Source organism: Trachypithecus francoisi, unplaced genomic scaffold, assembly GCF_009764315.1.
Source record: "Trachypithecus francoisi isolate TF-2019V2 unplaced genomic scaffold, Tfra_2.0 Lachesis_group4, whole genome shotgun sequence".
NCBI lineage: Eukaryota > Metazoa > Chordata > Mammalia > Primates > Cercopithecidae > Trachypithecus > Trachypithecus francoisi.
The window spans coordinates 103,217,301-103,242,043 of NW_022681469.1; positions in this window are offsets into that span (position 1 = coordinate 103,217,301).

The following is a 24,743-nucleotide window of genomic DNA, read 5'->3' on the forward strand; positions in this document are numbered from 1 at the left end:
CTGACTTGATCATGGTTCATAAGCTTTTTGATGTACTACTGGATTCAGTTTGCCAGTATTTTACTGAGGATTTCTGCATAGATGTTCATCAGGAATATAGGCCTGAAGTGCTCTTTTTTTGTATGTCTCTGCCAGGTTTTGGTATCAGGATGATGCTGGCCTCACAAAATGAGTTAGGGAGGAGTCCCTCCTTTTCAATTTTTGGAATAGTTTCAGAAGGAATGGCACCAGCTCCTCTTTGTCTTACTTGGGCAAGGGTTGGTGTTTGTGTTCTATTCAGGCCTTCATCTGATGAATGAGACCCACCCACATTGTAGAAAGTAATCTGCTTTCCCCAAAGTCCACCAATTTAAATATTAATCTCAGAGAGAGGGTAGAGCAAGATGGCTGAATAGAAGCCTTCACCAGTCATTCCCCCGCCACCCCACATGAACACCAATTTAACAATAATCTATACAAAAAAGGCACCTTCATTAGAACCAAAAATCAGGTGAGCAATCACACCATGTGGTTTTAACTTCCTATCACTGAAAGAGGCACTATGGAGGGTAGGAAAGACAGTCTTGACTCCCCAGTGTCACCCTTCCCACATCCCCCATCAGTGGCTGTGTAGTGCGGATAATCTGTGCAATAGGTGAAGGGAGAGAACAGTGATTGTAGGAGCCTGCATTGAACTCAGTGCTGCTCTGCCACGGCAGAAAGCAAAACTGGGCTAAACTCAGCTGATGCCTGCCCATGAAGGGAGCATGTAGACCAGCCTTTCCCAGAGGGGAATCGCCACTCCCAGGGGTCAGAACCTGAGTTTTGGCAAGCCTCTCCACTGTGAACTAAAGTGCTCTGGGGTGTCAAATAAACTTGAAAGGCAATTTAGGCCATAAGGACTGCAATTCCTAGTCAAATCCTAGTGCTGTGCTGAGCTCGGAGCTAGTGAATATGGGGGGCACATGACCTACTGAGACATCAGCTGGGGTGGCTAATGGAGTGCTTGCACCACCCCTCCCCCAACTCCAGGCAGCACAGTTCACAGCAACAAAAGTGACTCCTTCCTTCTGCTTGAGGACAGGAGACAGGACAGTGAAGGAAACTTCATCTTGCATCTTGGATATCAGCTCAGCCACAGTAGCACAGGGCACTAGGAAATCATGAGGCCCCCATTACAGGCCCTAGCACCCAGACAACATTTCTAGATACACCCTAGGCCAAAAGGAAATCCATTGCCTTGAAGGGAAGGGCTCAGTCCTGGATGATGCATCATCTGCTGACTAAAAAGCCCTTGGGAGTTGAAGAACCAGCAGCAATACCCAGGTACTATGTCAAGGGCCTTATGTGAGACTCTGAGATATGCTGGCTTCAGGTGAGATCCAGCACATTCCCAGCTGTGGTGACTATGGTAAGAGACTCCTTCTGCTTGAATAAAGCAGAGGGAAAAGTAAAAAAGGACTTAGTCTTGTACCTTAGGTACCAGCTTGGCCACAGTGGGGTAGAGCACCAAGCAGGCTCTTGTCGTCCCTGATTCCACGCCTTGGCTCTTGGATGGCATTTCTGGACCTGTCCTGGTCTAGAGGAGAGCCCACCACCCTGAAGGGTGAGTCCCAGGCCTGGCAGCATTCACTACAAGCTGACTGAAGAGGACTTGGGCCCTATGTGAACATCAGCAGTAGCCTGACAGTACAGTACACCACTGCCATTGGTCTATGGTGGTGGTAATCATGGGGAGAGGTTCCTCTGCCATGGAAAAGGAAGGAAGGGTAGGAGGCATTTTTGTCGCATGACTTGAGTGCCAGCTTAGCCACAATAGACTAGAGCATCAGGTAGATTTCTAAGGTTTTTGACTATAGTCCCTGGCTCCCAAATGGCATTTCTGGACCTGCCCAGAAACTGAAGGAACTTACCACCCTGAAGGGAAGGACACAAGCCTGGTTGGCTTTGCCACCTGCTGAAGGTAGAGCCCTAGGACCTTGAGTGAGCATAGGTGGTAGCCAATTAGTGGCTACAGTGGGCCTTGGGTGAGACGCAGCACTGTGCTGGCTTCAGATCTGACCTAGTGCAGTCCCAGTGGTGGTGCCTGGGACTTGTGTCCAAAGGGGTGCTTGTGTCACCCCACTCTTAGCTCAGGTCTCTCAGAAAGAGAGACTGTTTGTTTGGGAGAAAGTAAGGGAAGAGAACAGGAACCTCTGCCTGGTAATCCAGATAATTCTTCCAGGTTGTATCCAAGACCACCAAGGCTTCTATGAGTACCTCTATGAGTCTGCAAGAACCACAGTATTACTGGGCTTGGAGTGCCCCCTAATACACATACAACTTAGCTACAACTCCCAAGTCCCTTGAAATACATGGAAAAGCTTCCCAAGAAGAATGGGTACAAACAAGCCCAGACTACGAAGACTATAATAAATACCTATTTCTTCAATGCCAAAACAGCAACAAACATCCACAAGCATCAAGACCACAATGTCACCAAATGAACTAAATAGGGGACCAAGGACCAGTCCTGGGGAAACAGAGATATGTAACCTTTCAGACAGAGAATTCAAAATAGCTGTTTTGAGGAAACTCAATAAAATTCAAGATAACACAGAGAGGGAACTCAAAATTCTATCAATAAATTTAACAAAGAGATTAAAATAATAGAATTGAACAGAAATTCGGGAGTTGAAAAATGCAATGGACATACTGAAGAATGCATCAGAGTCTCTTAATTGCAGAATTGATTGAGAAGAAACAATCTGTGATCTTGAAGACAGGCCATTTGAAAATACACAGTCAGAGGAGACAAAAGAGAAAAGAATAAAAAAGAATGAAGCATAGCTACAAGATCTAAAAAATAGCCTCAAAAGGCAAATCCAAGAGTTACTGGCCTTAAAGAAGAGGTTGAGAAAGAGATAGGGATGGAAAGTTTATTCAAAGGGATAATAATAGAAAACTTCTCAAACCTAGGAAAAGATCAGTGTTCAAGTACAAAAAGTTTATAGAACATCAAGCAGATGTAACCCAAAGAAAACTACCTCAAGGCATTTAATAATCAAAATCCCAAAGATCAAGGATAAAGTACCCTAAAAGCATCAAGAGAAAAGAAACAAATACCATACAATGGAGCTCTATTGCATCTGGCAGCAGACTTCAGTGAAATCTTACAGGCCAGGAGAGCATGGCATGCCATATTTAAAGTGCTGAAAGAAAAAACTTTTATTCTAGAATACTATATCCAGTGAAAATATCCTTCAAACATGAAGAAGAAATAAAGACTTTCCCAGCCAAAAAAAAAAAAGCTGAAGAATTTTATCAACACCAGACGTGTCCTAAAAGAAATGCTAAAGGGAGAAATAAGTGAAAAGAAGGAAGGAAGGAAGGAAGGAAGGAAGGGAGGGAGGGAGGGAGGGGCAGGGAGGGAAGGAGGAAGGGAGGAAGCGAGGAAGGAGGAAGGGAGGAAGGGAGGGAGGGAGGGAGGGAGGGAGGAAGGGAGGGAGGGAGGAAGGGAGGGAGGGAGGGAGGGAGGAAGGGAGGAAGGGAGGAGGGAGGAAGGGAGGGAGGGAGGAAGGAAGGAAGGAAGGAAGGAAGGAGGGAAGGAAAGGGCATTAATGAGCAGTAAGAAATCATCTCAAGGTACAAAACTCCCTGGTAGTAGTAACGACACAGAAAAACACTGAATATTATGACACTGTAATTAATCTTTGTAAACTACTCTTAGATAGAAAGACTAAAACATGAACCAATCAAAAATAATAACTACAACAACCTTTAAAGATATAGACAGTACAATAAGATATAAATAGAAACAATAAAAAGATTAAAAGTGGGAGAGTTTTTTTTTTTTTTTTTTTTTTTTTTTTTTTTTTTTTGTTGAGACGGAGTCTCGCTCTGTCGCCCAGGCTGGAGTGCAGTGGCCGGATCTCAGCTCACTGCAAGCTCCGCCTCCCGGGTTTACGCCATTCTCTCGCCTCAGCCTCCGAGTAGCTGGGATACAGGCGCCCGCCATCTCGCCCGGCTAATTTTTTGTATTTTTTTTTTTTAGTAGAGACGGGGTTTCACCGTGTTAGCCAGGATGGTCTCGATCTCCTGACCTCGTGATCCGCCCGTCTCGGCTCCCAAAGTGCTGGGATTACAGGCTTGAGCCACCGCGCCCGGCCAAAAGTGGGAGAGTTTTGTAAGTTTTTATTAGTTTCCTTTTTGCTCATTTGTTTGTTTCTGCAATCAGTGTTAAGTTGTCATCAAATTAATGGATTATAATATAGTATTTGCAAGCCTCATGGTAACCTCAAATCAAAAAACATACAGCAGATACACAAAAAATAAACAGCAAAAAATCAAATCATACCACCAGAAATAATCACCTTCACTAAAAGTAAGATGGGGAGGAAGAAAAGAAGGAAGGGAAGACCACACAACAACCGGAAAACAAATAACAAAATGACAGCAGTAAGTCTTTATTTATCAATAATAACACTGAATGTAAATAGACTAAACTCTCCTATGAAAAGACACAGAGTGGCTGAGTGAAAAATAAAAAATAAAAAATAAATAAGACCCAATTACCTGTTGCCTATAAGAAATACCCTTCACCTATAAAGACAAACATAGACTGAAAATAAAGATATGGAAATAGATATTCCATGCCAATGGAAACCAAAAAAGAGCAGGAGTAGCGATACTTACATCACACAAAACAGATTTCAAGAAAAAATTGTAAGAAGAGACAAAGGGCCGGGCGCGGTGGCTCAAGCCTGTAATCCCAGCACTTTGGGAGGCCGAGACAGGCGGATCACGAGGTCAGGAGATCGAGACCATCCTGACTAACACGGTGAAACCCCGTCTCTACTAAAAAATACAAAAAACTAGCCGGGCGAGGTGGCGGGCGCCTGTAGTCCCAGCTACTCGGGAGGCTGAGGCAGGAGAATGGCATAAACCCGGGAGGCGGAGCTTGCAGTGAGCTGAGATCCGGCCCCTGCACTCCAGCCTGGGCGACAGAGCCAGACTCCGCCTCAAAAAAAAAAAAGAAGAGACAAAGAAGGTCATTGTATATTGATAAAGAAGTCAATTCATCAAGAGGATACAATAACTCTAAATATATATGCACCCAATACTGGGGCACCCAGATATAGAGAGCAAATACTGTTAGAGCTAAAGACAGAGATAGACCCCAATACAATAATAGCTGGAGACTTAAGCACCCACTTTCCTCATTGGATGGATCTCCCAGACAGGAAGTCAGTAAAGAGACATCAGACTTAATCTGCGCTATAGACCAAATGGACTTAATAGATATTTACAGAGCATTTCATCCAATGGCTGCAGAATACACATTTACACATTTTTCTCCGCAGCATATGGATCGTTCTTAAGGATAGACCATGTTAGGTCACAAAACAAGTCTTAAAACATTCAACATAACTGAAATAATAGCTAGCATCTTCTCTGACCACAATAGAATAAAACTGGGATCAATAACAAGAGAAATTTTGGAAACTATACAAACACATGGAAATTAAACAATATGCTCCTGAGTGACCAGTGGGTCAATGAAGAAATTAAGGAGATTGAAAACTGTCTTGAAACAAATGATAATGGAAACACAACATATGAAAACCTATGGGATAAAATGAAAGCAGTACTAAAAGGGAAGTTTATAGCTTTGAGTGCCTACATCAAAAAGGAAGAAAAACTTCAAATAAATAATGATTCATCTTAAAGAACTAGAAGAGCAAGAGCAAACCAAACCCAAAATTACTAGAAGAAAAGAGATAATCAAGATCAGAGCAGAAGTAAATGAAATTGAATTACAAAACATCAATGAAACAAAAAGTTGGTTTTTTGAAAAGATAAACAAAATTGACAAACCTTTAGGTAGACTAAGAAAGAAAGCAAAAAGATCCAAATAAATAAAATCAGAGATGAAAAGGAGGCATGACAATCAATATTGCAGAAACTCAAAGAATCTTTATTGGCTACTATGAGCAACTATATGCCAATAGATTGGAAAATCTAGAAGTGGATGAAATTCCTAGATATGTACAACCTGCCAAAATTAAGCCATGAAGAAATCCAAAACCTGAACAGACTAATATTAAGTAATGACACTGAAGCCATAATAAAAAGTGTCCCAGCAAATAAATGCCTGGGACCCAACAGCTTCACTGTTTAATTGTACCAAACATTTAAAGAAAAACTCATACCAATCCTATTCAAACTGTTTCAAAGGATAGAAGAACGAATACTTCCAACTTCATTCTACAAAGTCAGTATTACCCTGATACCAAAATCAGACGAATACACATTTTTAAAAAAAAAACTCACAGAACTACAGGCCAATATCCCTGATGAATATTGATGAAAAAAAAACCTCAACAAAATACTTGCAAACAAAATTCAACAATACACTAAAAAAATCATGCATCATAACCAAGTGGGATTTACCCCAGGGATGCAAGGATAATTCCACATACACAAATCAATCAATGTGATACATCGTATCAACAAAATGGAGAACAAAAAATATATGATCATCCCCATTGAAGCTGAAAAAGCATTTGATAAAATTCAACATCCCTTCATAATAAAAATTCTCAAAAAACTGGGTATACAGAGAACATACTTCAACGTAATATAAGCTATACACAACAGACCCACAGCTAGTATCATACTGAATGGGGAAAAACTGAAAGCCTTTCCTCTAAGGTGTAGAACATGACAAAGATGCCCACTTTCACCACTGTTACTCAACACAGCACTGAAAGTCCTAGCTAGAGCAATCACACAAGAGAAGGAAATAAAGGACATCCAAACTGAAAAGAAAGAAATCAAATTATCCCTGTTTGCAGATGATATAATCTTATATTTGGAAAACCCTAAAGACTCCACAAAAAATCTGTTAGAACTGATAAACAAGCTCAGCAAACTTGCAGGATACAATATCAACATACAAAAATAAGTGGCATTTCTATATGCCAACAGCAAACAATCTGAAAATGAGATGAAGAAAGTAATCTCATTTACAAAAGCGACACATAAAGTTAAATTCCTAAAAATTAACTTAACAAAAGAAGTGAAAGATCTCTATAATGAAAACTATAAAACACTGATGAAAGAAATTGAAGAGGACATGAAAATCATGGAAAGATATTCTGTGTTCATGGATTGGAAGAATGAATATTGCTATAATGTCCATACTACCCAAAGCAATTTACAAATGTAGTGCAATCCCTATCAAAATACCAATGACATTCTTCACAGAAATAGAAAAAAAACTTAAAGTTTTTTAAAACTTAAAGACCCAGAATAGCCAAAGCTATCTGGAGAAAAAAGAACAAAACTGAAGGAATCACAGGGCCTGACTTCAAGTTATACTACAGAGCTTTAGTAACCAAAACAGCATGGTACTGGCATAAAAACAGACACATAGACCAATGGAACAGAGTAAAGAACCCAGAAACAAATCCACACATCTACAGCAAACTCATTTTTAAAAAGAATATACATGGGGGAAAGACAGTCTCTTCAATAAATGGTTCTGGGAAAACTGGCTATCCATATGCAGAAGAATCAGACTAGACCCCTAGCTCTCACCACATACAAAAATCAAATCAAAGTTGACTACAGACTTAAATCTAAAACCTGAAACTATGAAACTACTACAAGAAAACATTGGGGAAACTTTCCAGGATATTGAAGTGGACAAAGATTTCTTGAGTAATACCAGACAAACATAGGCTACCAAAGGAAAAATGGACAAATGGGAACTCATCAAGTTAAAAAAAAAAAAAAAAAAGAAAGAAAGAAAGAAAAACTTCTGCACAGCAAAGAAAACAATCAATAAAGAGAATAGACAGCCCACAGATGGACTTAAATACTTGCAGACTACCCATCTGACAAGAGATTAATAACCAAAATATAAAAAGAGGTCAGACAACTCTATAGGAGAAAAAAAAAATCTAATAAGCCAATTAAAATATGGGCAAAATATTTGAGTAGACATTTCTCAGAGAAGACATACAAATGGGAAACAGGCATATAAAAAGGTGTTCAACATCACTGATCATCAGAGAAATGCAAATCAAAACTACAATGACATATCATCTCACTCCAGTTAAAATGGCTTTTATCCGAAGACAGGCTATACAAATGCTTGCGAGGATGTGGAGAAAACCTCGTACGCTGTTGGTGGGAATGTAAATTAAGACCACCACCACAGAGAGCAGTTTGGAGGTTCCTCAAAAAACTAAAACTAGAGCTACCATATGATCCAGCAATCCCACTGCTTTGTATATACCCCCAAAAAAGGGAATCAGTATATCAAAGAGATATCTGCACTCCTATGTTTACAGCAGCACTATTCACAATAGCCAAGATTTGGAAGCAACCCAAGTTCCATCAGCAGACAAACGGATAAAGAAAATGTGGTACGTATACACAATTGTGGACTATTCGGCCATAAGAAAAGAATAAGATCCTGTCATTTGCAACAATATGGATGGAAGTGGAGATCATTATGTTAAGTGAAATAAGCCAGGCTCAGGAAGACAAATTTCACATGTTCTCAATTACTTGTGAGAGCTAAAAAACAAAACAATGAAACTCATGGAGCTAGAGAGTAGAAGGAAGGTTACCAGAGGCTGGGAAGGCTAACTGGGGTGGAGGGTGTGCAGGAGGGGGAGGGGAATGTGGGGATGGTTAGTGGGTACAAAAAAGTAGAAAGAAAGAATAAGACCTAGTATTTGACAGCACAATACGGCGACTATAGTCAATAATAATTTAATGATACATTTTAAGATAGCTAAGAGTATAATTGGATTTTTTGTATCGGAAAGGATAAATGTATGAGGGGATAGATACCCCATTTACACTAATGTAATTATTATACATTGCATGCCTGTATCAAAATATCTCATGTACCCCAGAAATATATACTCCTACTACATACTCACAACAACCAAAAATAAAAAATTTTAAGAGGAAAAAATAAAATAAATGTTAATCTCATCCAAAAACACCCTCATAGAAATACATGGAATAATGTTTAACCAACTATCCAGGAACTGAGCCCAGCCAAGTTGATACATATAATTAACCATCACATTTCCTAATATTGAACAATTCTAACATTATCAGAATAAACACAACTCATGGAATATTATTTGATTCGATCTGCTACTGTACTGTTTTCACAATTTTTATATCAATATTCAAAATAAAGATTTATCTATAATTTTCTATTTTCTCTTTGACAGGTTTGATATTAGCATGTTTTTCACATCATAAGATGAATGTGAAGGACTTTCTTTTTTTCCATTCTATTCTGTAGATGTTTAAAGAGCATTCAAGTTCCATGTTCTGCAAAGTTATGGTCATATAGTTTCATGAAATCATCTGGGCCTGGTGACTTATGTGGAGGCTAGCAGTAACTCTTTGGCAAATTTCTCTATTTCTTCTACTGTCTTTGGTCTATATATGTTTTAACTCGTTTAAGATACATTTTGGGCCAGGTATGGGGGCTCACGCCTGTAATCCCAGCACTTTGGGAGACTGAAGCAGGTGGATTACCTGAGGTCAGAAGTTCGAGACCAGCCTGACCAACAAGGTAAAACCCATCTCTACTAAGAAGACAAAAATTAGCTGGGCGTGGTGGCCTGTGCCTGCAGTCCCAGCTACTTGGGAGGCTGAGAGAGAAGAACTGCTTGAACCCAGGAGGCGGAGGTTGCAGTGAGCCGAGATCACACCACTGTGCTCCAGCCTGGGCGACAGATCAAGACTCTGTCTCAGAAAAAAAAAAAAAAAAAAAAAAAAAAAGCCAGATGTGGTGGCTCATGCCTGTAATCCCAGCACTTTGGGAGGCCAAGGCTGGCAGATCATGAGGTCAGGAGATCGAGACCATCCTGACTAACACAGTGAAACCCTGTCTCTACTAAAAATACGAAAAATTAGCTGGGCGTGGTGGCAGGCACCTGTAGTCCCAGCTACTTGGGAGGCTGAAGCAGGAGAATGGCGTGAACCAGGGAGGTGGAGCTTGCAGTGAGCCGAGACGCCACAATTGTACTCCAGCCTGGGCTACAGAGCAAGACTCCATCTCAAAAAAAAAAAAAAAAAAAAAAAAAAGATACATTTTGTTACTTCATATTTTCCTACAATTTCATATAGGTGTATTGTAAATACCGAGCAAAAATCCTGTTGTGCTGGTTCATTCACTTTCCTCTGGTTTTGCAGTTAGTTCTACATCGTCATTTCTAATACATGGCTTTATGTCTTCCTTTCAAAAAACGATTAGATTACCTAATAGTTTATATATTTCTCTGATTTTCAAACAACAAACTCATACATTTATTTAGTTTCTATAAATGTTTCTGTTTTCTAACATATACATTTCTGCTTTTATTTTTTCTGCTTTTCTTGGGTTCATTTGATTATTTTATTCCTAACTTTTTAATTCAATGCTTATTTGTTATGACCATAAGTATGTGGAGTGTATTTTTTTCAAGTTCTTTCCAACTATTATTGGATTATACTATCTAAAAAATGAATACACATAGAACAAAGTTTTCTAAGAAAGTACAGTAAATCTATGTTCTATTTTCAAGACTACTGGAATAGTAACCTTGACATACATAAAAGACGTGAATAGTAGCCTTGAAATATATAAAAGATGGGTGATCATTTACTTTTGTTACTCTTTGAAAATATGGCAAAATAGCATAATAACAGTACAGCTTATGGCTGTGAACTTGGACTCTGCCATCTTGCAGCTCTGGATTAAACTCTCGACCTTATTACTTACCTGCTGTGCATTTTTTGGGAGGTTACTTATCTTCCCTGGGCTTCTGTGTTCTTATCTGAAAGAATAAGGATTTAAAAAACAAAAAGATATTTTATTGCATAGGGCTGTCAGCAAGAGGCGAAGCTGGCTGGGCTTCTGGGTTGGGTGGGGACTTGGAGAAGTTTTCTGTCCAGCTAAAGGATTGTAAATGCACCAATCAGCGCTCTGTGCCTAGCTAAAGGTTTGTAAATGCACCAATCAGCACTCTGTCAAAATGGGCCAATCAGCACTCTGTAAAATGGGCCAGTCAGCACTCTATAAATGGACCAATCAGCAGGATGTGGGTGGGGTTAAATAAAGGAATAAAAGCACCCCACCCAGTCTTGCATCAGCAACCAGTTCTTGTTTCATTGCCCGCTGTTTGCAATAACTGTTGTTGCTGCTCACTCTAGGTCCACGCCACCACTGTAACACCGGGAAGGTCTGAAGCTTCACTCCTGAAGCCAGAGAGACCACGAACCCACCAGAAAGAAAAAACTCTGGACACCTGGACATCTGAACATCTGAAGGAACAAACGCTGCACACACCGTCTTTAAGAACTTTAACGCTCACAGCAAGGGTCTGTGGCTTCATTCTTGAAGTCAGCCAGACAGAGAACCCACCTGGAAGGAACCGATTCTGGACACATCAGGACGATGAAAAGTAAAAATCTTTATGATAAAGTACAGAAGAGTGCTTTGTCACGCAAGTTCAATTACGCTTATTTGCTTGTTTATGAAGTAAGTGAATACTATACTTCTGGTTTACTTCAAAAGGCTGATAGTGTATCAGTATTTACTTACAGAGGTCTGGACAAAAAGCCCTGGAATGGAGCATATTCATTCACCACGTATTTGTGAGGGTCCATAGCTTCCCTCCAAGGGCTTTCAATGTCCCTTGGAACAGAGTCTCCAGTGGCGCCAATATCTCCAGCTACTTCCATTGGCCTTGGGAGAGAGTACAAACTCCTTGGTGCAGCGCTGCACACCCCGGTCCCTACTAACATCTCCCAACCTTCATTCCCATTCTAATAAATCTCTGTTTCTCAAAAAAGCCATATTCTCTCTGCAGCTTTCTCTATCACAGGTTTCTGAAGCTTAGCACTACTAATACTTGGGAGCTAAATATTTGTTGTAGGGGACTGTCCTGGGCATTGCTGGATGTTTAGAGCATCTTTGGCCTCTCCCCACGAGATGTCAGGAGCAAACTCCACTCCCTTCCCCAACTGGTAACAACCAAAAATGTCTAGTCATGGACATTGTCAAATGGCTCCTTCCAGGCAAAGTCACTCCCAGCTGAAATCTGCTCTATCAAGAATGCTGTTACCCCTATTTGCCTGGCTAACCTCAACTCATTCTTAAAGTTTCAGCTTGGAAGTCACTGCTGTATCCCCACTGTCAATACCAGGGCTTGTGTAATTAAACAAATAGATGATCCAAAAACCGATGCCATTATTCAGTACAAACGGAGAGGAAAGGGAGGGGTGGGGGCAGACATGAAGTTAGGGAGCATTAAGGTAGTAGATTGGAAAAGGCACTAGACTTATGTAAGAAAATAGGATGGCTTTTAGCTTCCAGAAATGACTGGGTGAACAGGTGACATCAGGTCGCCTGGTGGCTCACGGCTGAAATCCCAGCAATTTGGGAGGCCGAGGTGGGTGGATTGCCTGAGGTCAGAAGTTCGAGATCAGCCTGACCAACACGATGAAACCCCGTCTCTACTAAAAATACAAAAATTAGCTGGCTGTGGTGGTGGGTCCCTGTAATCCCAGCTACCCGGGAGGCTGAGGCAGGAGAATTGCTTGAACCCGGGAAGTGGAGGTTGCAGTGAGCCGAGATCACACCACTGCACTTCAGCCTGGGTGATGGAGTGAGACTTTGTCTCAAAAAACAATAAAACAACAACAAAAAATTCACATCAGTGAGGATGAAACTATAAAAAGAAAAATGGATTAGGGTGAGAAGATGGAGAAAAGGAAGTAAGAGTTCAATTTTTGTGTTTTATTTTGTTTTATTTATTTTATTTATTTTTTATTTTATTTTGAGACAGTCTCACTCTGTGGCCCAGGCTGGAGTGCAGCGGTGCTATCTCGGCTCACTGCAAGCTCCGCCTTCCATGTTCACGCCATTCTCCTGCCTCACCACCCCCCCCCCCCCCCCCCCCCAGCAGCTGAGACTACAGGCACCCGCCACCACGCCCGAGTAATTTTTTGTATTTTTAGTACAGATGGGGTTTCACCGTGTTAGCCACACGGGTCCCGATCTCCTGACCTCGTGATCCGCCCGCCTTGGGCTCCCAAAGTGCTGGGATTACAGGCGTGAGCCACCGCGCCCGGCCTACTTTATTTATGCTTGAGAACGAGTCTCACTCTGCCGCCCAGGCTGGAGTGCAGTGGCCCGATCTTGGCTAACTGCAAGCTCCGCCTCCAAGGTTCGACCGATTCTCCTATCTCAGCCTCCCGAGTAGCTGGGATTACAGGTGCCCGCTACCACGCCAAGCTAATTGTTTTGTATTTTTAGTAGACACTGGGTTTCGCCATGTTGGCCAGGCTAGTCTCCAACTCTTGACCTCAAGTGATCCACCCGCTTCGACCTCCCAAAGTGCTGGGTGGCGTGAGCCACCGCACAACCAAGAACTCAGTTTTTTAAGTAACAGTGTGAGGGGCTATAGAACAGCTCAGCGGGGATTCTTGAGAGAGGCCAGTGCTCCTGGCATGAGTGAGGGAAGCAGTCGCTGTTTCTCTTGCCCGGAGTTCGATCTGTGTCCTTACGGGGCAGCTAAGGTTCTTGTGGAACCTACAAACTCCCTTTCTTCCATGGGCACCCCACCATACCAAACACACAGTTTCCCTACCTTCGAAATCACGCAAACACCGCTGGTGGAAGGAATCTAATGTTTAAATGAAACGAGGAAGCGATGAGAAGTGAAGAGCGAAGTGAGAGAGAGAATGACGGTGGCCGAGAGAAGCTGTCTTCGGACCCTGCCTGCCCTCGCCCTGGGCCTGTGGAGCGCAGGAAGGCACTTTAATCCGAACAGCTAGTGCCATCTAGTGGCCGATTCTTAGAACTAAGGAAAGGTTTCCGCGGCCTGGACCAAAGAGGGCGAAAGCCGCCAAGAGGAGAGGAATGAGGGACTTGGGGAAGTAGGAAAGGATACACGCAGTGATTGGAAAGACAGACATTAGCTGTTCTCTGGGACCCAGAATTCAAACATCCAGGTCGGGACAGGGCACATGCACTATATTCAGGCTGCCCGTTGGCGGGCCTCCATCTGCAGCAGCCCCTCTCAGGGAGGCCAGCTGCTCAGAGCCAGATCACTGCCCTGCAATCCCCCTCAGACTTCTAGGCCTCTTTGTTTGCCCGATCATAAGATCCCTCACGCCTGGTTGATGCTGTTCCTTGCTGAAGTTTTTCTCCCAATTATTAGCAGCTTGTATTACCAGTGCTTGTGTATGTTATTTCTTATTTGGAAATCCAACAAGCTTTTAATTAGAGAAGCAACAGGAAGAGATATTAAGCTATATTAATGCACCTGAAAACCCAGCACAGCTAAAAGAAAAATAATCTCATAGATAACAGCACTGTTGAAAATTACAGGAACAGCTTCCAGTAAATAACTAAATGGAAAGTCCCAGAGAGGGTCAATTGTTGCCGGTTAATACTTGTAGTAAAGTGCAGCACTTGATAATGCTGCTGTTTCTTATTCTTATGGGAAGCAAACAACAAGAGTTGGGATTTCCCCTTGAGATCCCAATTCCCAGATCCTGCTACAAAGAATTTAATGAAAGTTTATCTTATAAATACTTCCTTCGCCAATAACGCCTAGAAAGGTCTCTAGGATGCTTTTCTTTCCAAGAATGTCACAGACATGACCATATCTCAGGTCTGAAGACAAGCACCGAAGTAGACTGTTGCAAAAATACCTACGATTATTCCCCTCCTTGTATGCACTCCTTGAATCTGGGCTCCCTTTGACTTATTTTGTCCAATTAAATACCATGGAAGGCACTTGTTAATACTGAGCCTGGGCTTCAATAAGCTAGCCAAGGCACCAGGACATTTGAGAGAGCTCAGCCAAGATCAACAAAGCCATCTGTAGCCAAGTAGAGGACCCAGAAGGAACCAGAAGAACCTAGCTGTTCCCACCCCAAATGGTCAGTCTTCAGAATCATGAGCTAAGTAAATGATGTTTTGGATTTTTGGGGTTTTTTTTTTTTTTTTTGTTGTTCTGTTTTTTTGTTTTTGTTTTTTGTTTTTGTTGTTGTTGTTGTTGTTCTTGTTGTTGTTTTGAGACAGAGCCTTGCTCTGTCACCCAGGCTGGAGTGCAGTGGCACAATCTCAGCTCAATGCAACCTCTGCCTCCTGGGTTCAAGTGATTCTCCTGCCTCAGCCTCTCGAGCAGCTAGGATCACAGGCACCCTCCACCATGCCTGGCTAATTTTTATATTTTTAGTAGAGATGTGGTTTCACCACGTTGGCCAAGCTGGTCTAGAACTCCTGACCTCAAGTGATCTGCCCGCCTCAGCCCAGGATTACAGCAACCGGCTGATGGTTGTTTTAAGACCCTAACTTTTGAAGTGGTTTGTGATATAGCAATAACTAATAGACATAAGCATTATGACTAAATTGCATCCTAAAAAGTTTATGTTTCCTGACTGAGTGGAAAACCGTGATACACATTTTCTTAAAGGGGGCATTTGAGGGACAGGCCAAATAGGATTAAGGAGGTTGGGCCTCCTCATGTTGCTGATCAGGGAAGTCTCTGGATTTCCCTTTGGAGTCATCCAAAGTAACCCTGGCTGTAAGAAAATCTATTCAATCATTAGCAGATTCTAGTTAAGCAGATAGATGACATTTTAATAAGGTATAATTCTGGTTGTTACTATACTTACCTAACTTCCTCATTTATTTCATGCCTAATTTATTGTAACAGCTAATTTCTCTTACCCCAGATTTATTTCTACTTCAATTTATATTGTTGTCTATACTCAAACCAATTTTTGTCCTAATGTCTCTTTCAATATGCTGCTCCCCTGCTGAAAATTCTTCAACATCTCCCTATTTCCTACCACACAAAAATAGTCTCTGCAAACAAAATTAGCAAAATCAATTAATTAAAAGTTAACAAAGTAGGCAATAAAAATTTTAAATGTCGTTTCTTCTAAAACTACGGTTAAGACATTGAAGACAAGCCACAAACTGGGGGAAGATATTTGTAAATCACATATCTGATGAAGGCCTTGTATAAATAATATGGATTTTTAAAACTCTCACAATTCAATAAGAAATCAAATAAGCCAACTTTTAGACAAACTGGAAAAAAATGTAAACAGCCAAAAAGATATGAGTAGAAAATAAACACATGAAAAGATATTCATCAGCATAATTAGAGAAGTGCAGCTCAAAACTATAATTAGATCTTGCTGCATGCCTATTAGAATAGCTTTTTTTTTTTTTTTGAGATGGAGTTCCACTCTTGTTGCCCAGGCTGGAATGCAATGGCTGACCTTGGCTCACTGCAACCTCTGCCTCTGGGGTTCAAGCAATTCTTTTGCCTCTATATCCTCTGCCTCTGCAGTTCAAGGGATTCTTTTGCCTCAGCCTCCAGACTAGCTGGGATTACAGGCACCTGCCACCACATCCAGCTAATTTTTTGTATTTTTAGTAGAGATGGGGTTTCACCATGTTGGCTAGGCTGGTCTTGAACCTGCCTCAGCCTCCCAAAGTGCTGGGATTACAGGCATGAGCCACTGTGCCTGGCCAGAATAGCTTTTTAAAAGCTAACAACACAGAGCACTGGTGAGGATGTAGAGCAACTGGAACTCTGATATATTTCAGGTGGATATGCAAAATGGTACAACCACTTTGGAAAATGGTTTGACAGTTTCTTACAGGAGATAGGGAGAATTATTACATTCACTCCTTGAAATTGTATACAGACTTTTAAAATAGCTAATTACAAAAATTGAGTTGAAATATTAGAAAATGATGAAGACATTAAATATAAAAAGTGGAGTTTATTCTATTATAATATTAGTATAAAATACAGTTTACATTGGATAAAGATGAGTAAAACTAAACTTCTAATGTTTAATATCATTATATTGGTTAAATCTGAATTTACAGATCCTCCCAAATATGTCTTACTCGTGTATTCAAAGGTACTTACAGCAATGTTTCTAAACACTTTTTAACTTTTTAAAAAACAACTTTATTGATATGCAATCAAAGGTACTTACAACAATGTTTCTAAACACTTTTAGCTTTTTAAAAACTTTATTGATATGTAATTCAGATACCAACCAAGTCACCCACTTAAAGTGTACACTTCAATGGTTTTAGTATATTCATAGATATTTGCACTCATCACCCCAGTCAATTTAAGAGCATTTCATCAACTCAAAATGCAACCTCACACCTTTTGCAATCATCCCTGTATCCACCACCCCCGTCCTCCCTCAGCCCTAAGTAATTACTATTCCACCTTCTGTCTCTGTAGACTTCTCTGTTCTGGAATTTCACATGAATGGAATCATGTAATGTATATTCTTTTGTGACAGGCATCTTTCACTTAGCATAGCATTTCCAAGATCCATCCATGCTTTTGCAGGTATCAGTGCTTCATTCCCTTTTCTGGCCAAATAACAATCTATTGTATCATGTAGCACATTTGTTCATCTGTCAGTTGATGGCATTTGGGTTGTTTCCACTTTGGGCTATTATGAAGAATGCTGCTTGAAACATTTACATATAAGTTTTTTTTGTTTTTCTTCTTTCTCAATATAGACATTTACAATGATAAATTCTCCTATAAATTTTGCTTTAGCTACATCCTATAAATTTTTGGTATATTGATCTTTATTTTTATTTACCTCGAAGTAGTTTCTGAATTCTTTTTTTTTTTTTTTTTTTTTTGACAGAATCTCACCCTGTCACTCAGGCTGGAGTGCAGTGGTGTGATCTCAGCTCACTACAACCTCCACCTCCTGGGTTCAAGCAATTCTCCCTGTCTCAGCCTCCCAAGTAGCTGGGACTACAGGCATGCGCCACCATACCCCGCTAATTTTTGTATTTTTACTAGAGACAGGGTTTCACCATATTGGTCAGGCTGGTCTTGAACTTCTGACCTCAGGTGACCCACCCGCTTCGGCCTCCCAAAGTGCAGGGATTACAGGTGTGAGCCACTGCGCCCAACCACTTTCTGAATCCTTTTTTTATTTCCTCCTTGACTCATTGGTTATTGGGGAGTATTATTACATATTTGTAATATTTCCTGGTTTTTTTTCTGCTATTGATTTCTAATTTTATTCATTGTGACTAAAGAGCACACTTTTTATTATTCTACCCTATTTAATGTATTGATGTTTATTTTATTCCCTAGCATATGTCTTTCCTGGGCAATGTTTTATGTGCACTTGAGAAGAGTGTATATTCTGTTGTGAAGTGACATGTTCTATAGATGTTGTTAGGTCTAGTTGGTTTGTAGTATTATTCAAGTCCTCTTTTTCCTCAGCAATCTTCTGTCCGGTTGTTCCATCTATTATTGAGAGTGGGGTGCTGAAGTATCCAACGATTGTTGAATTATCTTTCTCTCGCATTTCTGTCCATTTTGCTTGGTGTGTTTCGATGTTTCAGTATTAGGTGCATATCTATAGCCACTTCCACTTTCTTGTGGTTGTTGTTTACCTGCTACATCTTTTTTTTTTTTATATATATACTTTAAGTTCTAGGGTGCATGTGCATAACGTGCAGGTTTGTTACATATGTATACTTGTGCCATGTTGGTGTGCTGCACCGATCAACTCGTCAGCACCCATCAACTCGTCATTTACATCAGGTATAACTCCCAATGCAATCCCTTCCCCCTCCCCCCCTCCCCATGATAGGCCCCAGTGTGTGATGTTCCCCTTCCCGAGTCCAAGTGATCTCATTGTTCAGTTCCCACCTATGATTGAGAACATGCGGTGTTTGGTTTTCTGTTCTTGCGATAGTTTGCTGAGAATGATGGTTTCCAGCTGCATCCGTGTCCCTACAAAGGACACAAACTCATCCTTTTTTATGGCTGCATAGTATTCCATGGTGTATATGTGCCACATTTTCTTAATCCAGTCTGTCACTGATGGACATTTGGGTTGATTCCAAGTCTTTGCTATTGTGAATAGTGCCGCAATAAACATACGTGTGCATGTGTCTTTATAGCAACCTGCTACGTCTTTTTATCCATTATTTTACATTCAACCTGCTTGTTTCTTAGAATCTAAAGTTGGGTCATGATTTTTAATCCAGCCTGACAATCTCTGCCTTTTGATTGGATTGTTTAACTTTTTACTGGAAAATAAATACATATATACACAGTATGCAAAAATGCATAGCTTAATGAATTATTGTAAGCTAAATACCCTTGGAGCCCAGCACACAAATCAAGAAACGGAACTTTTCCAGGCCACCCACAGTCCATTCTCTGCCGCCCAAATTAACAATGATTCTGACTTTTACAGTAATCCCTTCCTCAATTTCTTTAAAGTGTTGTTATGCAGTGTAAATCGCTATACACTATAGCCTCTCCCATTTCTTTATTTTTCTAGTAAGCTTCTTTATGAAAGCAATATGGTTTGGTTCAAGCTGGCCTACCAGAAATGAGAATGGAAATGAGGCTCAGGCTCATTAAGAAGGCCTAGGTATTCAATAATCAGAAAACTGAACATCTTGCAGAGTTGCAGAATGTCAAATGTCTGTCGTGTGCTAAATGTCTGCCGTGTGCTAAAGCCTATATATGAACAGAGGCAGAAGGTGGCAACATGACAGGAAATAAGATTGGGGCCGGAGAGGAATCACATAAATGGGCAAAATGAGATCTTCAGTCCCCTGCCACCCTCTGCTGTCTGCCAGAGATAATGCCTCTTGCCATCATAGAGTGCCAGCCCTAGAAATGAGGCCTGAGGGCAGGGAACAGCTGGCTTCTACCCTCTGCTACTATTGTTTACCTTCAGAAGCAGAGGAAAGCTGCCACCTAGCTGAGACCTAGGATATGCTAAGAGACGGGATCTCTAAGGGCAGGATGCCCACTCGAGGGCCACAATGCAACACGCTTTCTGAAATTAGAGAGTAGAGCAGAGTCCCCAGGAATCAGATTGTTGATCAGCCTTTTAGAAAATCCTCAGAGCTGTTAAATGAGGGGCAGGGATTCCTTATCCCCAGATCTTGCCTGGGGTTTCCGAACAATGCAAACAGGAAGTGAGCTGCTGGTGGAGGAGAATCCTCCTGAATCCTGCTCTCAAATGAAGCTGTGGAGAACAAGGGAAGAGGGAAACCCTTCCGGGGCCAAGCTGGAGGTCAGCCAGGTATGCTGTGTTGGAGAGGGAGGGCCGCCAGAATCTGGAAACACCATTCTCTCCAGAGCAGCCAAGAATACATACTGCTTCCATTGTTCTCCTGTTCCGCTTGGACAGCTGTTCTCAGCTGAACCAGCCCAGCCATGCACCGCCATCTCCAGGGAATGCTGTGAAGGCACTGATGAGGTGGCGACCCCAGAGATCATCATAGGGGGTAGGGGAAGGCTTTGTGGATGAGCTCTCACAGCCAAATGAGGGAAACTTAGGGATGCTCTGGAAATATCCATGGCACTTGGGGGTGCTGGCCTGGAGGGCATCTCTATGTTATCCAGCCCTTGGGGTGCCACAGTGCCGTCCTATGTCATGGGCCCCAGTCCTGCCATCACAGATAGAATCCTGGAGGCTCAGTCCATAGGAACAACCCTTCATCATGTGCTGGCAAGACAAACCCGGCTTAACAGAATCGACTTTAAAGAGTTGGTTCAACAGAGTCAGGAAGCTACCTTCAACCCAGCTCTGTGCCGGATGCTATTACGTATTCAGACAACACATAGGTGGCATCCTTCAAAAAGTCTTCGGTGCGCTTCAAGAAGGGAAAAACCAACTTCTAAGGGCACTTTGGCAATACTGGGGGCATTTTTCATCATCAAAATAGTTGGAGCCGGAGTGTGATTTGCATTATCCGGCAGGGTCAGGGATGGTGGATGTCTTGCAATATTTGGAGCGAGTCACACTGGAAAGAACTGTCCCATATCCTGCACAACTTTCCAGGGTCCTAACAGACCTTTACATAGGCAAAAACATGTAGGGTTTTACTTAAAACCTAGGCCAAGTGTAGGTTTACATTTAAACCTAGATCAAGAATACAACTCCTGGGCAGGGCACGGTGGCTCAAGCCTATAATCCCAGCACTATGGGAGGTGGAGGCAGGTGGATCACCTGAGGTCAGGAGTTCAGGACCACCCTGGCCAACATGGTGAAACCCCGTGTCTACTAAAAATACAAAAATTAGCCAGGTGTGGTGGTACGTGCCTGTAATCCCAGCTACAGAGGTTATGGGAGGCTGAAGTAGGAGAATCGCTTGAACCCTTGAGGCAGAGGTTGCAGTGAGCTGAGATTGCACCACTGCACTCCAGCCTGGGCAACAGAGCAAGACTCCATCTCAAAAAAAAAAAGAATACAACTCCTGTTTATACTTAAATGCAAAGTATTTGGGGCATAGTTTCAAATCCACTGCATTTTCCCAGGAATGTAACTGCTTTGCCAATTAAGGGAGGATTAAACTCTCTCTTGTCAAAAACTTTCCTAACATGTTCATATTTTCGGGTAATCATGTCAGCGACAACAGTGGTCTTTGAGTCACTGGCACATGGGTAAGAGTCTGCACTTGCAACTGCTCCATTAAGGTGATGAGATATGTAAGTACAAGGTTGGGCGCAGTGGCTCATGCCTGTAATCCCAGCACTTTGGGAGGCCGAGGCAGGCGGATCACGAGGTCAGGAGATTGAGACCATCCTGGCTAACAGGGTGAAACCCTGTCTCTACTAAAAATACAAACCGGGTGTGGTGGCGGGTGTCTGTAGTCTCAGCTACTCGGGAGACTGAGGCAGGAGAATGGTGTGAACCTGGGAGACGGAGCTTGCCGTGAGCCGAGATGGCGCCACTGCACTCCAGCCTGGGAGACAGAGTGAGACTCCATCTCAAAAAAAAAAGAGATTTGTAGGTACAAGCATCTACTTCCTTATGCCTCCTTGTGTTTTTGGATGACAGCATTTACTTGTTGAATATAGATCATTACAATTTAATGCTCCCTCTTTCTCCTCTATATTGCAGTTAGATCATTATAATGCCTTTGAAAAAAATAAGTAATATATATGCATACACATACAGACACATATACAGACACATAGATACTATCAATTTCATCTCAGGAGAGTAAACTAGGTACAACAGTCAAGCTACATTGTGCTGAAAAAAGTTATTTCTGGCTCAAATTACATGTGCACATTGTTCTTTGCTCCAGCAGAGGGAACAAGAGTGTGCCAAATACACAGGTTTTTAGTGTTTCAGCAACGAAGTGGCTCAGCTTCCTGCTGTTCGTTGACCACAGCATGCCACATGGTCACACCCAACTTCAGGGACCTCAGGCCAAAGTCATCCAACTCTGTTCCCTGAAAGAAAAGGATCAGAATATTTGGAAAAGCCTTAATGACAACCCAAGTGTTAAAAAAAGGAATGTTCAATTTTGTAGAGTTGTTAAGTCTTACATTAGGAAGATCCTATCCCACACAAATTAGAGAAAAATAACTTCAACTCTAAGGTCAGTCTGCATCAGAGTAACCACAGGAGCCTCTTTGGAGGAGGTGAGATTTGCAAGGTGGGCTGTTAGGTTATGGGAACAGAGGAAGACTTTTCAAAAGTAGACTGGGTGGAAGACGGCTATCATTCAGGGTGCTTTAAAGAATACTAGAGAACAGGTGGCTTATAAGCAACAGAAATTCACTTCTCATAGTTCTGGAAACTGAGAAATCCAAGATCAAGGTGCCTGCAGAGGTCCAAGATCAAGGTGTCTGGTGAGGGCCCACTTCCTGACTCATCCATGGCCGTCTTCTCTCTGTGTCCTCACAAGGCAAGAAGGAGGAAGGGAGCTCTGTGGGGTCTCTCTGATAAGGGCACTAATTCTATTCATGAGGGCTTCACCCTCATGACCTAATTGCCTCCCAAAAGCCCCACCTCCTAATACCATTCAGCAGCAGTTAAGTTTCAACATACGAATTTGGTTGGAGAGGGGGCCACAAACATTTTGTCTATTGTAATGTGGAGAGCTAAAGAATGAAGTATCTTGAGCACCTACTGTATACTGACAGGAGCTGGACACTGTATGCAAGATTTCTGTGGAGAAGCCATTTGCCCTAAGTTACACACTTTGGGGTTCCTTTCTGTTCTACCAGGCAGCCTTTGAGCGGGAGAACAGGCTGAACCGAGGCACAGTGGCTGGAAAGCTAGAGGCCTGTTGAATAGAGAGAGGATTCTGGCCTGGCTATTGGGATCCTAAGAAGGAAAGGGCAAGTGGGCATTGTGGAGGACCCTGGAGTTCACTTATTTCCACCAGCTTCACTGGTTAACTCCTGTGTAATGGGATTTTGCTGTGCCCATGAGGCATAGGAAGATGAATAAAACACATGCCTGCCACCAGGCTTATAGGCCAAAAAAAGGACATTTTCTCTCCTGAGGCTGCAGGCCTTAGGAAGGCTTATGGGATCAAAGGACAGTGTGGTTGCAGGACATTGGCATGGAGAATGGAATCAAGAGAGCAGCTATGCAGGATGCGTCGACCCCGGGCTCTCTCAAAGGCACAGTTCCTTTGTCCCAGGAGCATCTCTCGGGCAGCCACAGGTATTGGTTGCCAGCAAGGGCAGGGACTACAGCATCCCTGGTCCTTTAGACCAGAGGACCGGGGCCAGACAGCAGAAGAGAGTGGCAAGTGAGCAACCATTACCGCCTGAGCTCTGCCTCTTGTCAGATCAGCAGCTGCATTTGATTCTCACAGGAGCTCCAGCCTATTGTGAACTGTGCAGGTGAGGGATCTAGGTGCATTCTCCTTACAAGAATCTAATGCCTGATGATCTGAGGTTGAGTGGTTTCATCCCAAAACCATCCTCCTGCCACCCAGTCCGTGGAAAAATTGTCTTCCATGAAACCAGTCCCTGATGCCAAAAAGATTGAGAACCACTGCTTTAGAAGGCTGCCTCTCTGCAGTGAGTCCAGAACTCAAAATGCTTCAGTGGATGTAATGTTATATGGAAAGCCCAGAGAATGCTTCAAGATCCCAACTACAGACTTTGGTTTATTTTGGGTTTTGTGTTTTGTTTTGTTTTGCTTTGCCTTGTTTTGTTTTATTTTGTTTTGTTTTTGAGACAGACTCTTACTCTGTCACTTAGGCTGGAGTGCAGTGCTGCAATCTCAGCTCACTACAACCTCCATCTCCCAGGCTCAAGTGATCCTCCCACCTCAGCCTCCCAAGTAACTGGGACCACAGGCATGCACCACCACGCCTATTTTTTTTTTTTTTTTTTTTTTTTTTTTTTTTTAGTTTTTGATAAAGATGAAGTCTCACTACATTGCCCAAGCTGGTCTCAAACTCCTGAGCTCAAGGGCTCCTCCTGCTGGGGCCTCCCAAAGTGCTGGGATTACAGGTGTGAGCCAATGTGCCAGGCCCCAAATACAGACTGTAGAGTAAGTATTTGAAAAATGTCTGGTGGTCAGCACCATGGTTTAAAGTGAGTATCCTCAGCAGGAACTCAATGGAAGTTGACATTGACTGAGCCAGCACCATTGGAGATGAAGAATTATGACAGGAGAAAGGTTCCAATGGTTATAACTAGATATATGAATCACCTAATTTCTCAAGGGTAAGTTTTTGGAGAATTGTAGGAAAATGGATCTGGTGACAGTAGCTGGTTGCCATATTTTATTTTCACTACTGAACATAACTTATCCGGGTACAGTAGCCATACCTGTGATCCTAGCACTTTGGTAGGCTGAGGTGGGTGAATCACTTGAGTCCAGGAGTTCGAGACCAGGCTAGGAAATATGGAGAAACCCCATTTCTACAAAAAATAAAAATAAAA